At 36.3% G+C, this 15,680-nt stretch overlaps 1 long non-coding RNA gene across 4 annotated transcripts in view; it reads right to left on the bottom strand.

Annotated features, from left to right (window-relative positions):
* The window catches only part of LOC307185040, a 413,650-nt gene that overhangs the window by 170,061 nt on the left and 227,909 nt on the right, over positions 1–15,680 (bottom strand). For all 4 annotated transcript variants that reach the window (XR_013827857.1, XR_013827858.1, XR_013827859.1 and 1 more), the window contains one exon: positions 5,359–5,480. This is a non-coding gene — a long non-coding RNA (uncharacterized lncRNA). The remainder of the gene's footprint in view (positions 1–5,358; positions 5,481–15,680) is intronic.

The following is a 15,680-nucleotide window of genomic DNA, read 5'->3' as shown; positions in this document are numbered from 1 at the left end:
CATTGTTTACTGTCTCCTCCTTCCTACCTTCTACCCAATACATTTGATTATAAGCTCCATAAAAGCATGGACTTTGTTTTATTCACTGCTTTATTTCTATTGCTTAGAACGAAGAGGTAATCATTAAACATCCGCTCAGTGAATGGATGAATATCTTCCTTACCTGCCATATTATTTAAAACGTAAACTAGCTTGTTCTTTTATCACAAAGAGAAGTAATATACCATAGAATTTAGTCATTCATGTGTGATAACCTAGAGACAACCTTCAATAAGGCAATCATTGATGAACCGTGGAAACTGCTTTTTTGTTTCAGAATATACACATCATGTGAATTATCATCATCACTCTTTAAAAACAGATGCTCATTTCTCAGTACTCACCAAGAGAGCAGCAAAACCTTCGATGAGCTATTAAGAGATTACCAAGTTCGGCATAATTCTTGGAACTATGAATATTGATTTGTATTTTAAAGCTTTTGCTAACTTTAAAAATAGAGGTAAATTTCTTAACTATTTAAGTAACATTTTACGCCAAACAGTTCTCAACTGAAAAGTTGTGATGACTACATTTCTGAGTTAAAATAAGCTAGCACAGTGATCAGTTTACAAAGAGTATCTATAATGCGCCTTCAACTCTGATTTCTTGTTGCCTATCCTGACAACCATCTCCATTCTACTGCCTAGACTCACTTTACAGATAAAAGGAAAACATTTTTTTCATTTTCCTTCTCCCAATTGCCATCTCTTTCTCTCACTTGATCTCATTTGATCTCATTTCTGGTTTTGACTTCTATTAAGAAATGGAATTTTCTGTATTCAATCTACAGTATGCCCTGTATCTTCATCAATTATGCTTCAACTGTACACAAATATGGAAACTGATAACTGTAGTCTGTCAGAAGGTATTTCTATAATAAGGCAGAAGTTTCTATAATTCATTTTTAAAGGAAGTTTCCTAATGAATTTTTAAAGCATATATTTTTTCATTCTTAGCATCAAAGTCTATTATTTTCATAAGCAGTTTTCAGAATGGTATATCCACGTGTGAAGCTTTGATAACATCCTTTATTATGTTCTTAACAAATGTGGAACTCAATTATTTCAAATCTGTTCAATTAATGCTCTATTGCTTTTTCATGCTGGTCAGTCAGTCTTTTAAGCTCTTTGCTGAAATAACAGGAGCTTAAACCACATAATTAATACTTGGTGTTTGAGGAGGGGGTATGCCTTGAAAAGCTCAATTCTCTAAGCAAAGTAGTTCTGAAAACTGTTTTCATTTTCCTGATGATAATCCATCAATTTCTACAGTCCTTAAAATAATATAAAGCAGTTAAGCCATGGAGTTTCAAGCCTTACTGACCACTGAAAGTAAGCTTAAGTCCTGTTTGGAAGGATATAAAAATATTTTTATACAAAGAAAAATTAATAGCCTCAAGCATTTGGATAAGGACAAAATAATCCATAAACTCTAATGTTTTGGTTTACTTGGGAAGCCTTTAAAAAGTGTTAAAATGGAAAGAACAAATATCTCAAAGATAACTTTAATGGAAAATTCTAGAAATTAAACCTTTTCCCCCTAGTAACATACGCTGTCATTTACAGTAAATACAGTTTCAAAGAAACAGAATCAAAATAGACCGTCCCAGCTCAATGATACCAGAGAAAACGTCGTGGTTTGATAATTGTTGAAATGGTTCAAGAAGCTAAGAAACAGAGAGTATGATTCTCCTATCATCTATCAGAAATTTCAGCACAAGTTTGTTTTAAGGCAGCAATAATCCCAAGCTTCTAGAGCAGAGAAAAAGGTCAGCAAACTATAGTCCAGCTAAGGGCCTGCTGTGCAATGGTCTTCATATTTTTAAAGAGTTTAAAAAAAAAAGAAGAAGAAGAAGAAGAAGAAAGTAAAAGAAGAGGAATATGCAAAAGACAACTGTATGTAGCCAGCAAATCCTAAAGTATTTATACTAGGCACTGTACAGAAAAAGTTTGCTGATCCCTGTTCTGATGCATAGTCTGAAATTTTAATTTAACATTTCTTTTTCCTTTACCACGAAAGCAACAAACTAGGACACAGAGAACTAGAATCAAGAAAAAAGTGAAAATGCCACATCTACCACAAAAATTATCCAGGAATATGAATGAAATGCAGTCATGTGCTTGAACTGGTTCATATTGGTTTCCATGGACCAGTCATTAAATTTTCAGGAATGTTGTGAGTTAACTGGCAATCCATTGCTAGTTTGAAATCAGCCATTTGTGAGAATATTTACACCATGGAAATTAGCAAGCACTATAAATAGAACTTTGGGGTGGGGGGTTGTTTGCTTATGTTTATTTTGTCTGCTTTAGAGCACACCAGTGACTGAATGTCTTCTTCACATGAACTGTAAAGTAAGATTTCTGTCCAAGTATCTCAGTGTTGAAATTATCCTGCTCAACCCTGCATACATTTCTAACAAAGTGATCCTTAGCCTTTTGCATATAGTTCTTTTGAATGAGAACTTTCTTTTGGCAAGGGAGCCCATTCAATTTGGGATTTGTATAATAACCACCACGGACTCCCATTTCTACAGTATTACTGACTGAAAACCTTCTGTTGCCAAATACAAAGAAATTCTGGATGGAATATAACAAGCAGTTATAAAAGCATACCTATGTGCATGTGTTTCGTGCATGTATTTGGATCTCCCCAAGGGACAAAAACTAAAAGAAAACTGGAAAGCAGAGGGACTGGCATGTGAGCTGACTGCATAGAAGCTGTATGAAGGGTTATTGCTCTCATAATCAAGGAACTTAGGATTTAAATGTCCTGAGAATACAAAACAGGAAAAGATGTTATTACATAGATTCTCAGATGAAGGCAAGACAGTTGAGTGATTTTTAAAGCAGTAAAATGCTATTAAATGAGTAACTACAGTTCAAGGAAGTGGTTCAAAGAAGTGAAAAGGAAATTTAAGCTTGGATTCTGATTGGTAAAAGAGTCTCCCTTGGGAAGTCATAGGCCAGAGGTTCAGATTTAAACTACTTGCTTGATCTGGACCCTACCAAGCTGAAAAATTAACATCAAAGGGGCAATAATAATCACTAAAGGTATTTGGCAGAAGCAAATGAAAACCTTCTTAAAAGATTAATTATCAGAGATCAAGGTCTTCTAACAATAAGCCCACAAAGCACAAAGATGCAGAATATGCAAGGAACATGTAACAGACCATGAAAAATGTCAGTAAACCCAACAAACACACAGAACTTACAATAATAAAGCTATCAGAGTTAAGTATTTTGAAATATAATATTCATGTAAAAAGAAAACTGAAGGCACAAATAAAAAGAAATAAATTTTAAAAACCTGGCAAAAATGAAAAAGAAACAATTTAGATTTCTAGAAATAAAAAATAAATCACTGAAAAGAGATTTAGTAAACTGTGTATGTAAAGAAATTAACTAGGCAGTGAGCACACATAAATAGAACACCTGGAAGAAAAGTTAACAGACACCAACAATAGAATGAGAAGGTCTAATATATTCTTAGTAGGAGTACACAAAAAGAATACAAAGAATGGAGAAAGGTGATATATTGAATATTACAACTGAGAATTTCCTGTAACTGACTAAATGCAAGAACCCTTAGCCTCAAGGAACAAACAGAATGAAATAGAAGAAAAGTAAAATAAAATCTACACCTGGACATACTGAATATAAAGACAAAGAACAAGTCTTGAAAGTGGCCAAAAAAAAAAAGAAAAACAGAATAACTTAAAAAAAATACAATTACATCTTTAATAATTTTTTTCAGTAGCAACAATGGATAGAGTCCAGAATATTTGGGATAAAATTAAAGTATTAAAAGAAATTATCGATAATTACTACTCAGCTAAACTCTTATTCTAGAATAAGGAAAAAAGTAAAAATTTTCAGTAAAGAATGAGAGAGAGAGAGAGAGAGAGAGAGAGAGAGAGAGAGAGAGAAAGGGTCTGCTATAAGAACTACTAAATGATATACTTCATGGAAGAGGAAGTTCAATTCAGAAGGAGTAGCAGGAAGGAGTGGTAAGAAGAGAAAGTGGTATGTGGATTGCTAAATCTAAAGAAGCCTTGACTATCTGTATTAGTCAGCTCTGGCTACCATAACAAAATACCACAGAGTGGGTGGCTTAGACAACAGAAATGTATTCTCTCACAGCTCAGGAGGCTGGAAGTCCAAGATAAAGGTACCAGCAGGGCTGGTTTCTTTTGAGATCTCTCCATGGTTTCCAGAAGGTCATCTTCCCTCTGTGTCCTCACATGGTCTTTTCTCAGTGCATGCACACTCCTGGTGTCTCTTTCTCTTCTTATAAGGACACTAGTCCTATTAGATTGGGGCCCCACCATTATGATCTCATTTAACCTTAATTATCTCCTTAAAGGCCATATCTCCAAATACATTTACATTGGGAGTTAGGGCTTCAACATATTAATCTGGGGGCACACAACTCAGTCCCTAACACTACAAAAGATAATAATAGAGGTAATTTCCAACGGGAAGGGAAAATAAGGTAAAATTAAAATATCAGAAAGCAACATGTAAAAGTACGTGCCTTTAATTTCTTCAGAAGTAAAAAGAAATGTAAATAGTTTTAGATTTTATGTCAAATATGCATGTTAAATTTTTAAAACATAGAATGTAGAAATTCCAAATAGAGGAGGAAAAAGTAAAAGTAAAAAGAAAATTTGCTCAATCTAATGAAGACAGAAAGAATCATAGATAAAAATAATACATTTATATTCACCCTAAACATTCTAGATGAAATATAAAAATATCTTAAGTCTATTGATGATTTTACAAGAAACTATAGAATATTCAGGCCCAAAAGTAAACAAAGGCGGGAGTCCAGAAAGTTAAGCAGAACACTGAAGTTCACTTTTTTACCTTGAAGGCATTTGCTGAACCAAGAGAACTTAAGCTTTGGTTTTGTGACTTCAAGAGGCATGAAGCATAGAAGAATATAAGCTAGCAAGTATAAAAGTAATGATAGAAATATAAAATCAGAATTTTGCAGCTCCGATACAATAATTGATTCAGACAAGGATCATCTAGCCCATAAAGTAAGATGTTGCTGGCAAGTAGAATATTCTCATCTTGCCTAAGTATCATCCTACAGATTATCTGTTAATTAAAAAAAATAAAACTAAAGTGAGCCCTAACAAAGATGAAATATGATGTTCACCACTTTAACTAAATGATCAAGGCTAGCATCACTGACAATGAGATACCCTAAGTCCCCTACTGATGAGTGCAGAAAGAGTACATAACATCACCTATGAAGTATTCTTGCCAAAAATTGCATCCAGAATCAAATCACATCATATCAGAGACTTACCTTCTAGTTGATAAGAAAGCCAGTGCATAGAGAATTTCACGCCATGGGAAAATAGAGAGATCAGTACAGAATAGAGACTTTCTGCATGACAACTGGCCAGGCCTTTTCACAAGTTGATATCACTGAAAAGAAACAGAAAAAGAAAGATTAGGGACTGTTTGAGATTAAATGAAACTAAAAAGGAAGTTTGAATGTGGACTGCATTTAGATGATATTAAAAACTTGTTGCTAGTTTTCTTAGGGGGTACGAGAATTATTTATTTTTGCAATATGTACCCTACAATATTTAGGCAGAAGTGGTTTGATATTTGGCAATTTACTTGCAAATTATTTAGCATAGATAGATAAATATGCAGAGAGCTAAGTACGGCAAAATGTTAACATTCTTAAAGTTAGAAGTATAGACTTTAGAATCAAACTGGTCTGATTTCAAGTCCTAGTTTCCTCTCTTTCTAGTCCTAACCCAGTTCAGCATTGCTTACCTCCTGGTTGTTCCAGAAAGTGCTGCCTTAATTCCTGTCTCAGTGCTTTTCCTCTGAGGTGCCCTTTGCCCAGACTGCCTCTCCACCACCAGTGAATTTATCCATGATCCAGCTGCAGCCTGACACACAGCCATTCCTTACTCTGCCTTCATGGGTCTCTTCCTGTGGCTGGTCTTCCCCACAGAATGGGTTTGAATGAGAAGGGAGTTGAATACTCCCCTAAATCCTGCTCTGTTTATACCCTTATTCTCCACATATGGCTGTGATAGAGAGCAAGGCAGGGTCTCAGAGACAGGAGACAAGCCTCTCAGTTACTTAAACTAGACCATGATGTGGAGGGAGAGGGGGCGGTATAATAGACGAGAAATACGAAAAACTTCAGCTGTTAGAACTAACAATTTCTTTCTAGGCGCCTGATTCAGCAGGTAGAGCAGGGCGAAGGCACTGGGATGAGCCACATCACCCCTACCTTGTCCACTCTTCTACGCATGAAGATCACCAGCAGTAAACCAGCAGGCTCCAAGGGCTTTCACCACACAGTTCTGGGGAGGCCTCTCACAAAACCTTCGTTTCTTTTATTTGTGGTTTCCATCCCTTTGCAAATATCTTTGCCAACAGCCTCTACACTCAGCCATTCAATGCCTTTGTCCCCGTGTAGGTGAAAGAAGGTGAGAAAACATTTGGTGCCTTTGGCCACTTTGGACCCTGAGTAAGGGTCCAAGATGAGCCCCGGAAGTACTATACCCTCTGGGAAAGGTGCAGGAACCACCAGTGGTAACTGTCCCTAAAAGACACCTGTCATGTCTCCACCAGATTCAGGTAGGTCACAAGGCAGGAGTTTGTAATAGGGAAAATGAGGACATGCCATTCCTTCCAATCAGCTGATTAATTCTTTCTCCTTCTCATTCTGTTTCCTTATTTTCCACTCAGTGTACCCACATTTTTAATTGTGATAAATAACACATAACATAAAATTTACCACACTCGCCATTTTTAAGTGTACAATTCAGTAGGGTTAAGTATATTCACATTGTTGTGCAACAGACTGCAGAACTTTTTCATCTTGCAAAAATAAAACTCTAGACCCATCAAACAACAACTTTCTATTTCCCCTCTCCCCAGGCCCTGGCAACCACAATTCTGCTCTCTGTTGCTGTGACTCTGACTACTTTAGATACCTCGTATAAGTGGAATCATGTAGTATTTATCTCTTTGTGACTGGATTATTTCACTTAGCACAATGTCTTTAAGGTTCATCCGTGTTGTACCATGTGACATGATTTCCTTCTTTTCTAAGGCTGAAAAATATTCCATTGTATGTATATATCACATGTTTTATCCATTCATCTGTTGTTGAACATTTTGGTGGCTTCCACTTCTTAGCTAATGTGAATAACACAACAATGAACATGGGTGAGCAAATATCTCTTCAAGATCCTGCTTTCAGTTCTTTTGGATATATACCCAGAAGTGGGATGCTTAGATCATATGGTAATTATATTTTTAATGTTTTAGGAACCTTCCTTCTGTTTTTCACAGCGGCTGCACAAGTTTACATTCTCATCAACAATGCACAAAGGCTCCAACTTCTCTACATCCTCACCTGCACTGCCTAGTGCTGCTGTTGTGATTGTTTATCATAGCCATCCAAATGGGTATGAGGTGATATCTCGTGGTTTTGATCTGCATTTCTCTAATGATTAGTAATATTGAGCATCTTTTCATATGCTGGTTGGTCATTTGTATATCTTCTATGGAGAAATGGATATTCGAGATCTTCGCCCATTTTAAAATCAAGTTTTTTGTTGTTGTTGTTGTTGAGCTAGAAGTTCTTGGTAAATTCTGGATATTACCCCTTTTTAAGACATATGATTTACAAATACTTTCTCCCATTCTATAGGTTGCTTTTCACTCTGGTTTCCTTTGATGTGCAAAAGTTTTTAAGTTTGATGTAGTCTCATTTGTCTATTTGTGCCTGTGCTTTTGGTGTTATGTCCAATAAATCACTGTCAAATTCAAGTTCAGAAAGCTTTTCTTCTAGTAGTTTAATCATTTTAGATCTTATATTTAGGCTTTAATCGATTTTGAGTTAATTTTTGTATCTGGTAAAAGCTAAGGGAGCAATTTCATTCTTACATTCGTGGATATCCAGTTTTCACAACACCATTTGTTGAAGAGACTGTCCTCTCCCCATTGTTTGGTCTTGGAACCTTTGTTGAAGATCATTCGGCCATATACATGAGGGTTTATTTCTGTACTCTCTATTTTATTCCATTGGTCTTTATGTCTGTCTTTATGCCAGTATCAGACTGTTTTGATTACTGTGGCTTTGTAATATATTTTCAAATCAGGAAGTGCGATGCTTCCATCTTCGTTCTTCTTTCCCAAGATTGTTTTGGTTATTCAAGGTCCACTGAGATTCTATAAGAATTTTAGGATACTTTTTCCCATGTCTTCAAAGAATGGTATTGGGATTTTAATAGGGACTGCATTGAATTTGTAAATAGTGCTAGGTAGTATGGACATTTTCAGCTATATTAAGTCTTCCAATCCATGAACATGAGATGTCTTTTCATTTATCTGTGCTGCCTTTAATATCTTTCAGCAATGTTTTATAATTTTAAGTGTACACATCTCTCACCTCCTTGTTTAAGTTTATTCCTAAGCATTTTATTATTTTTGATGCCTTTGTAAATGAGATTTTCTTAATTTCCTTTAGAATAGAGATATTTTGCAAAATTAAAAGTCTGGATTCCATGTGAACATGTAAACAGTCACAGACCCTAAGACAAGGGTTCAAGGACAAATGTCTTATTTGGGAGGTGATCCTAGTAGGCACTGGTAGTGGAACAAGGACATGAGACAGAGGATATAAGGCAACCTACAATGTAGGGACTGTTCTCTCAATTCACTAATCTTTGTCTCCACGTAGATGAAAATGGGAGTCCGTGTCTCTGAGTCATCCCACTGATAGGATCACTGGCTGAGAGTTGCCCAGGGATCATTAATTCTCTTGCCTTTCCAGCCTGCGAGGGCCCTGGGAAGAGCAGGCTATGGTTGCTAGAGAGAATCCTCAGGGAATTGGAAGCCATTGCTGTTGTGCTCAGTGGTTGTAATGAGCAAGTGGTATGAGTAGAGAGCTTTATGTCTGCTTCATATACCCTGATATTTTTTTAGACTAGTGATATACTAACTTCTCCTGGTCTGAAGTTTCAAATGCATCTTCTCTCTACTGCCCTGATTCACCCATTCCTGATTACTGGAGGCTGGTTAGGACTTGAGTCAGGGCTTGTCTGGAAGGGGAATAACTACTCTGAGGACAGCTAGAGAGCAGATGAACCTCAAATATGGTTGGGTTCGTATCCATTTTTATTTGCCTGCACAGATTTTCTGCTTCCAAAATCATCCTAAATTTATCTGGGAAGTTCCCTCCCTTCCCTCCCTCCCTCTCCTCCAGCCCCCTATCCACGCACATAATCTCCAGTCTACATGAATCAGGAAGTACATATGCAGTTTGATTCAGGTGTTAAAAAAAAAAATCAATTAGAGCAAGTGTTGGCAAAATTTTCTGTAAAAACCAAACAGTAGATATTTTAGGCCTTGTGAATAAGAGGCAAAATTAAGAACATTGTGTAGGCAGTAATACAACAAAAGAAAAAAACAAATTTCCAAATTTTTTTAAACAAAATCCAAAAACAATTGAGTATATTTTTTGTAATAGAGGTCTGCAAATGGAATTCTCTTCTTTTTTCTTTCTTTTTTTTTTTTTTTTTTTTTTTTTGCTGTACTCGGGCCTCTCACTGTTGTGGCCTCTCCCGTTGTGGAGCACAGTCTCCGGACGCGCAGGCTCAGCGGCCATGGCTCACCGGCCCAGCCACTCCGCGGCATGTGGGATCTTCCCAGACCGGGGCATGAACCCGTGTCCCCTGCATTGGCAGGCAGACTCTCAACCACTGCGCCACCAGGGAAGCCCAAATTCTCTTCTTTTGAAGGAGGGATAACATTACACTTAAGTGATGTTCAGAGTTAGTATTCCCTACAATAAAAATCATTTGCAAATGTTCATCTGTTAATGCTGATCTGTAATGAGATTTTACCAATTTCATCTTTAAAAATGCTGTTTCACACAGATGGGTACTGTCAAGCACTGATACTAATTCGTGAGCATATAATTTTAATTGTGGATATTCATCACTTAGAAGACACTTATAAATTCTATTAGATTCTTCTCTTGGTATTTGTCTTTCAGTATGTCATTACAATGTAGATTAATCACTTCCAATGGAAGGTTAAGTGGAAGCTCCTCAGTTGTGCAATTAAATGGATTTTGAAATATGGAAATTCCCTTTCGACTTGCATTGAGATCTGAAAAATACTGCTAGATTTGTAGTTTGAGCTTAGAAAATACATTTGCTGTAAATGCGTGTGGGATTAAAGATCTTACTTCTTGTTTTAACTCTTAATAGTACAGTAAGTGTGCAAAGAAGCTTGTGATACAAGCAATGTTAGCTGTTGTGAAAATATTTTTACTGCAGTATATATTTCATATATAAGTGCTGTTTTGCTTTAAAATTTTAGTTTTAATTTATTATACAACATTATCAAGTCTTCAGCAAAAGCAAATTAATTTCCTAATGTGCAGTGTTCCATAACACACAGTCTTCTTGTTCAGAAAACTTTCCATCTCAGTCCTGAGCTCAAACAATTGCAGTGAAACTTTATCCCTGTTAAAGCATCAGAATGCTGAGTGGTAGGGCAAGTCATGATACTTAGTTTCTATTTTTGACAAAAAAATCATAAAACTGATGATGACTAAGTCCAGGAGAGTGAGTGAAGTTTACATTGACACTACCAATTCAATAACACATGATAAATTTGAATATTTTCCGCAAAGTACCTGCCAGTGAATAACATGCCAAATAACCATGGGCATTTAAACACTTCATATTTTCACAAGCTTTGTAAATTCGTCCAACTAAACTTATTCCTGTTCCACACATATTTTCTCCACCATCATGTATAATACATCTTAGCAGATTCCACTTCAGGTAGTATTGAATTAGTGTTTTCTTAAAGTCCTTGAAAAAATTCTCACCTGTAAATGTTCCACACAGACTAATTCTTCAGTCTCTTGAAACGTGGTATTGATTTCTCAAACAACTGAGCAGTATGGTAATCAATTGGTAATCAATTCACCAATAACCAAAGAAATCCATTCAAAATTGTTTGCCTTGTTTTATAATTGACTACTGATGTTGTTCCAAATGTCCTCAACTCTTTCAGCAACTGTTCTCACCAAAAAGCTAATAGTCTTAAACAAGTTTATTTTCTCTAAATGCATTTTATTGTTGTTTCAATCAAACATGATTTAATTAACTATCAGTAAGCGACTTTTCCTGCTTAGTTAACAAATGAGCCATGTGAAAGTTTACTTTGTTTGCAGCTTCATGTTTAGTTTTCATTGCTGTGAAGAATTTCCACTGAAATAAGATCCTGTCTTGTAAAATTTTCTAATTTTCCTGATCATTGCTTTCCTGTGCATTGAGAACATTGTGATGCGTGCTTATCCTGGTAATACCATCATATATTGTAGTCTTTTAGCACCTCTATATTGCCATTGCATAATAAACTCAATTTGGGGCATCTAATTCAATAATTCGCACTCCGTTGTGCTTTAAAAGTATGATATTAGTTTCCTCTGTAGCTGCTGTAACAAATCACCACAAACTTAGTGGTTTAAAACAACACAAATTTATTCTCTTATAGTTCTGAGAATCAGAAGTCTGAAATAAGTCTTATGGGACTGAAGTCAAAATATCAGCAGGACCAGTTGGAAGGTTTGGGGAGAATCCATTCCTTGCTTCTTCCAGCTTCCAGAGACTGCTGGAACTTCTTGGCTGTAGCTTGCATCACTCCAATTGCTTCTTCTGTCATCACATCACCCTCCCTCTCTGACTTTCCTATATTCCTCCTGTAAGGACCCCTGTGATTACACTGGACACACCCAGATAATCCAGGATAATCTGTCTGATGACAGGTTCAAACACAGTGATCACAGGTAACATACAGGTTCTGGAAATTAGAATACGGACACTTTTGAAATATTCAGCCTACTGCACAAAGTCTACTTTTCTCATTTGGATATAATGAGAATGCACCCACAATAAAAAGTAAAAAAATAAGACAGTCCATAATAATATGCATTTTGAAATGCTGGCAAGTTATAACAGCATCACTGCAATTTGTATACACTGAACATTATGAGAAAATGTAACTAATCAACTCTGCTCTTATAGCATGAAACCAGTCATAGATAATATGTAAATGAGTAAGCTTGGCTGTATCCCACACTAAAATTTAAATTTCATATCATTTTCACATCATGAAATATTAATCTTCTTTTGATATTTTCAACCATTAATAAACCTATCTATCAGGCCATACAAAATCTGCTGGTAGGCTGGATTTGCCCCAGTAGGCTATAGTGTGCTGACTCTTGGCATAAAGCAACAGACAACACAATAGCCAGATGAGATCTACAGGTATACTTTGGAACACCAGGTGGTTAAAAGAAAAAATCTCCCATTTAAAAGTCAGGGGAGTGTGAACACATAAAAACCTTGCTTTCTTCTTCTCGTATAAAATCTGCAGATCTGGCAACACTGGGCCCACATGACAAAATTCCTACAATGAAATAATGTACCACTTACCTGCCTACCTCAATCTTACATTACTTTGAGTATGTGACCAAGGTTTCTTATTGCCCTAAACTTCCTATTGAATTCTTTTAACAAACTATGAAAGGAACTATGGACATACTTTCTCAGCCTTCTGCAATCTCAATCCCTTTCCTTTGTACCAGCTCCATTCTCTCCTAAAATATGGCACCCAATACACAATGAAATGCTTTGCCTACTCAGCACAGAACTTAGATCAGTGGCCCTTAACCCTAGCTGTATATTAAAATAACCTGGAGATACTTTGGGGAACAAGTCCAATGCTTGGGTCCTACCCTAAAACAATTAAATCACAGTCACTGAGACTGGGGCCCGGGTGTCAGTATTTAAAACACCCCAGGTGATTTCAATGTGAAACCAGGGCCCAGGCCCACTGAATTAGAGCAGTTTAACATTATATCATCTTCTTTTCCTGGGGTTCATGTATTTAAACCAGCTCTGAGACCTTAAAATGAGAAAAACAAATCCAGTAAACTTCTATTTATCTAGAATACTTCATATTATGGAATACTTCTGTTTAACTTTTATTTCTTAATTTTATTCATTCTTTCACTCAACAAGAATTTATTAAGCGTCTACTACTTTCCACACACTAGGCCTGATTAGGTAATTACAGTAAGAATAGCTTGTTAATTTTCAGTTCAATTTGTTGACGTGATTTATACTACATTAACAGCTACCATCTACTGAACATCTGCCTGTGTGGCAGTCTTTGTGCCAGGCACCCTTCATGGATTTCTCAGTTTCCTCTTATAATAACATACTACTGTACATATACCCTTATTACCTCCAGAATACAAATGTTGATCCTGAGGCTTGATGACATTGAAAACTTCACGTTTCCACAACTAAACATCTATATACGCTGGGATCTGAAACAAGATTCCAGAGCCAAACTATCTACCACTCTGTCAACTCCCTTCCCATGTGATAAACTATATCCCACACTAAATATAATGTTTTTAATGACATAAAGTGCTTCAGGGTCATGCAATACTTCAGGCTCAACTCTGAATAACAATACCCATATTCATACGGAGATCATACATCCTTGTTTACCTGTGATACACCTGGTTTATGCCGATTTTCTCAGCAAGTATATTAATAGACCAATCTCCACCCTCAACAGTCTCCTGGTTTAGACAATAAATTATATAGTCACCTAATTTTATAAGGTTATAGCCTAGTACAGTGCCAATAAACACTAGGCACTCAAAATTTGCTGTTTAACAAATAAAGGGGACTTCCATGGCGCAGTGGTTAAGAATCCACCTGCCAATGCAGGGAACACAGGTTCGAGCTCTGGTCCAGGAAGATCCCACATGCCGCGGAGCAACTAAGCATGTGTGGGACAACTACTGAGACTGTGCTCTAGAGCCGCGAGCCGCAACTACTGAAGCCTGCGTGCCTAGATCCCGTGCTCTGCAACAAGAGAAGCCACCGCAATGAGAAGTCCGCGCACTGCAACAAAGAGTAGCCCCTGCTGGCCACAACTGGTGAAAGCCTGCACACAGCAAAGAGGACCCAACGCAGCCAAAAATAAATTAATTATTAATTTAAAAAAAAGTTGTTTACCAAATTAAGTGAAAAAAAATTAAAAACAAATAAAGGAATGATGGTGAAAGTAAGAACTTAGGTCCTACCTAAGTTATGGTCTGGCATAGTTTATGTTTAAGGAAAGTCACCCAGAGCAGTGTGTTTATCATGTGCTGTTTGTTCTCAAAACTTTAGTATAATATTCGAATATTCAGAAAAGAATTTACAATTAAAGGAGAAGAGTTTCTTTAGTTATTATGACTGCCTGTTTTTGTCAATGAAATAAATGTTATTGACTAGCACTAAATTTTAAACACGGCTAATTTTAGGAGCTTCATGTCCTTTGAGATTATTTATGCTATTCCTAGAATTTTCCCATGTGAGAAAAGGGATATAAAAATGTACATGTCTCCTTCCTATAGGGGCCAAAGAGACAACTCCGTAGAGACAGAAGTTTTTTCACTTACAAGAGGCATTATGTCCTGGGTCAGGTCTAACACCCCATTATAATGGGAGATGCTGTCAAGTCTAGGGCTGTAATCTCACAACCACACGCTAAGGGATATGCTGTTGATTGCTCCAATCACTCCTCATAACTCATCCTTAATGTATCTGACCATTAATAAAGGCTCACAGAAAATAACTATTAGTGTATTTTTAAAATCATCAGTAGGTGAGAGTGGAGGTGAATTTGCATGTGAGTCTGCATTTATTCATGTTGTAGGTGTTTGTTATGTAATGAAATGATGCACTTTTCAGAGTTCTTAGAATGCCACTGAGGCAAATTTTATATTTTCTCACATCACTCTTCTTTCTCTAAAATTGTCCTTACTTTTATTTGACTTGTATTTTTCACCCTGTGACTACAATTACATTATATATTAAAAAGTAATAAAGTGTTCCCACTTGAAAAAAATACAGAAAGATGTGTTTCTCTAGTCACTTATGATTAGCTTTAATCTAGCTCTCCAGAGGGAAAGGACATGACATTGAACATCGAGTCTCTCTACTCAGAAAGCTGATCCTTAATAGCGCTGAGGAAAAAAAACTGATTCTTTTGATCTTGTATTTTAATCTTAAATTTTAATTTGCACCATACAATTTTAATAACTGTCCTCCAGGTTTCAAAGTGAATGGAATTAAGTATTTTGCGCACGTTGCACATTACACATGTAGCTTCAGATTCCTCTGTATCTGCAAGAGCTTTGAAGACTGCTTATTAAATTAGTAATGACCACCAGTTAAGGCTGTCAACCTCTTTGTACACTCATGAGCCTTGGCCACAGATCAGAACTAGGTGTTGAACGCCTTTTTGTTCCTAAGCATAATATAATGATATGGCCATGATTAATAAACTCTATGTTTCGCATGGGGTGGTAAATAACCATATCTCTTGCTTTCTCCAGGCTTTATTACACACAAATGAATAAAGATGTCAGTCGATTGCTTATACAGTCTGAAAGTATGATGATCAAGTTCTAACATTACAAAAATAGAGCCACTTCTGAGCAGCACTGTCCTATCCTTATTATCCAAAACTAAAGCAAAGTTAATGTTCCAACAATGG

This window comes from Stenella coeruleoalba (assembly GCF_951394435.1).
Source record: "Stenella coeruleoalba genome assembly, chromosome: 3".
NCBI lineage: Eukaryota > Metazoa > Chordata > Mammalia > Artiodactyla > Delphinidae > Stenella > Stenella coeruleoalba.
The sequence above is the reverse complement of the archived record's forward strand: the minus strand, read 5'-3'. Positions and strand labels throughout refer to the sequence as shown.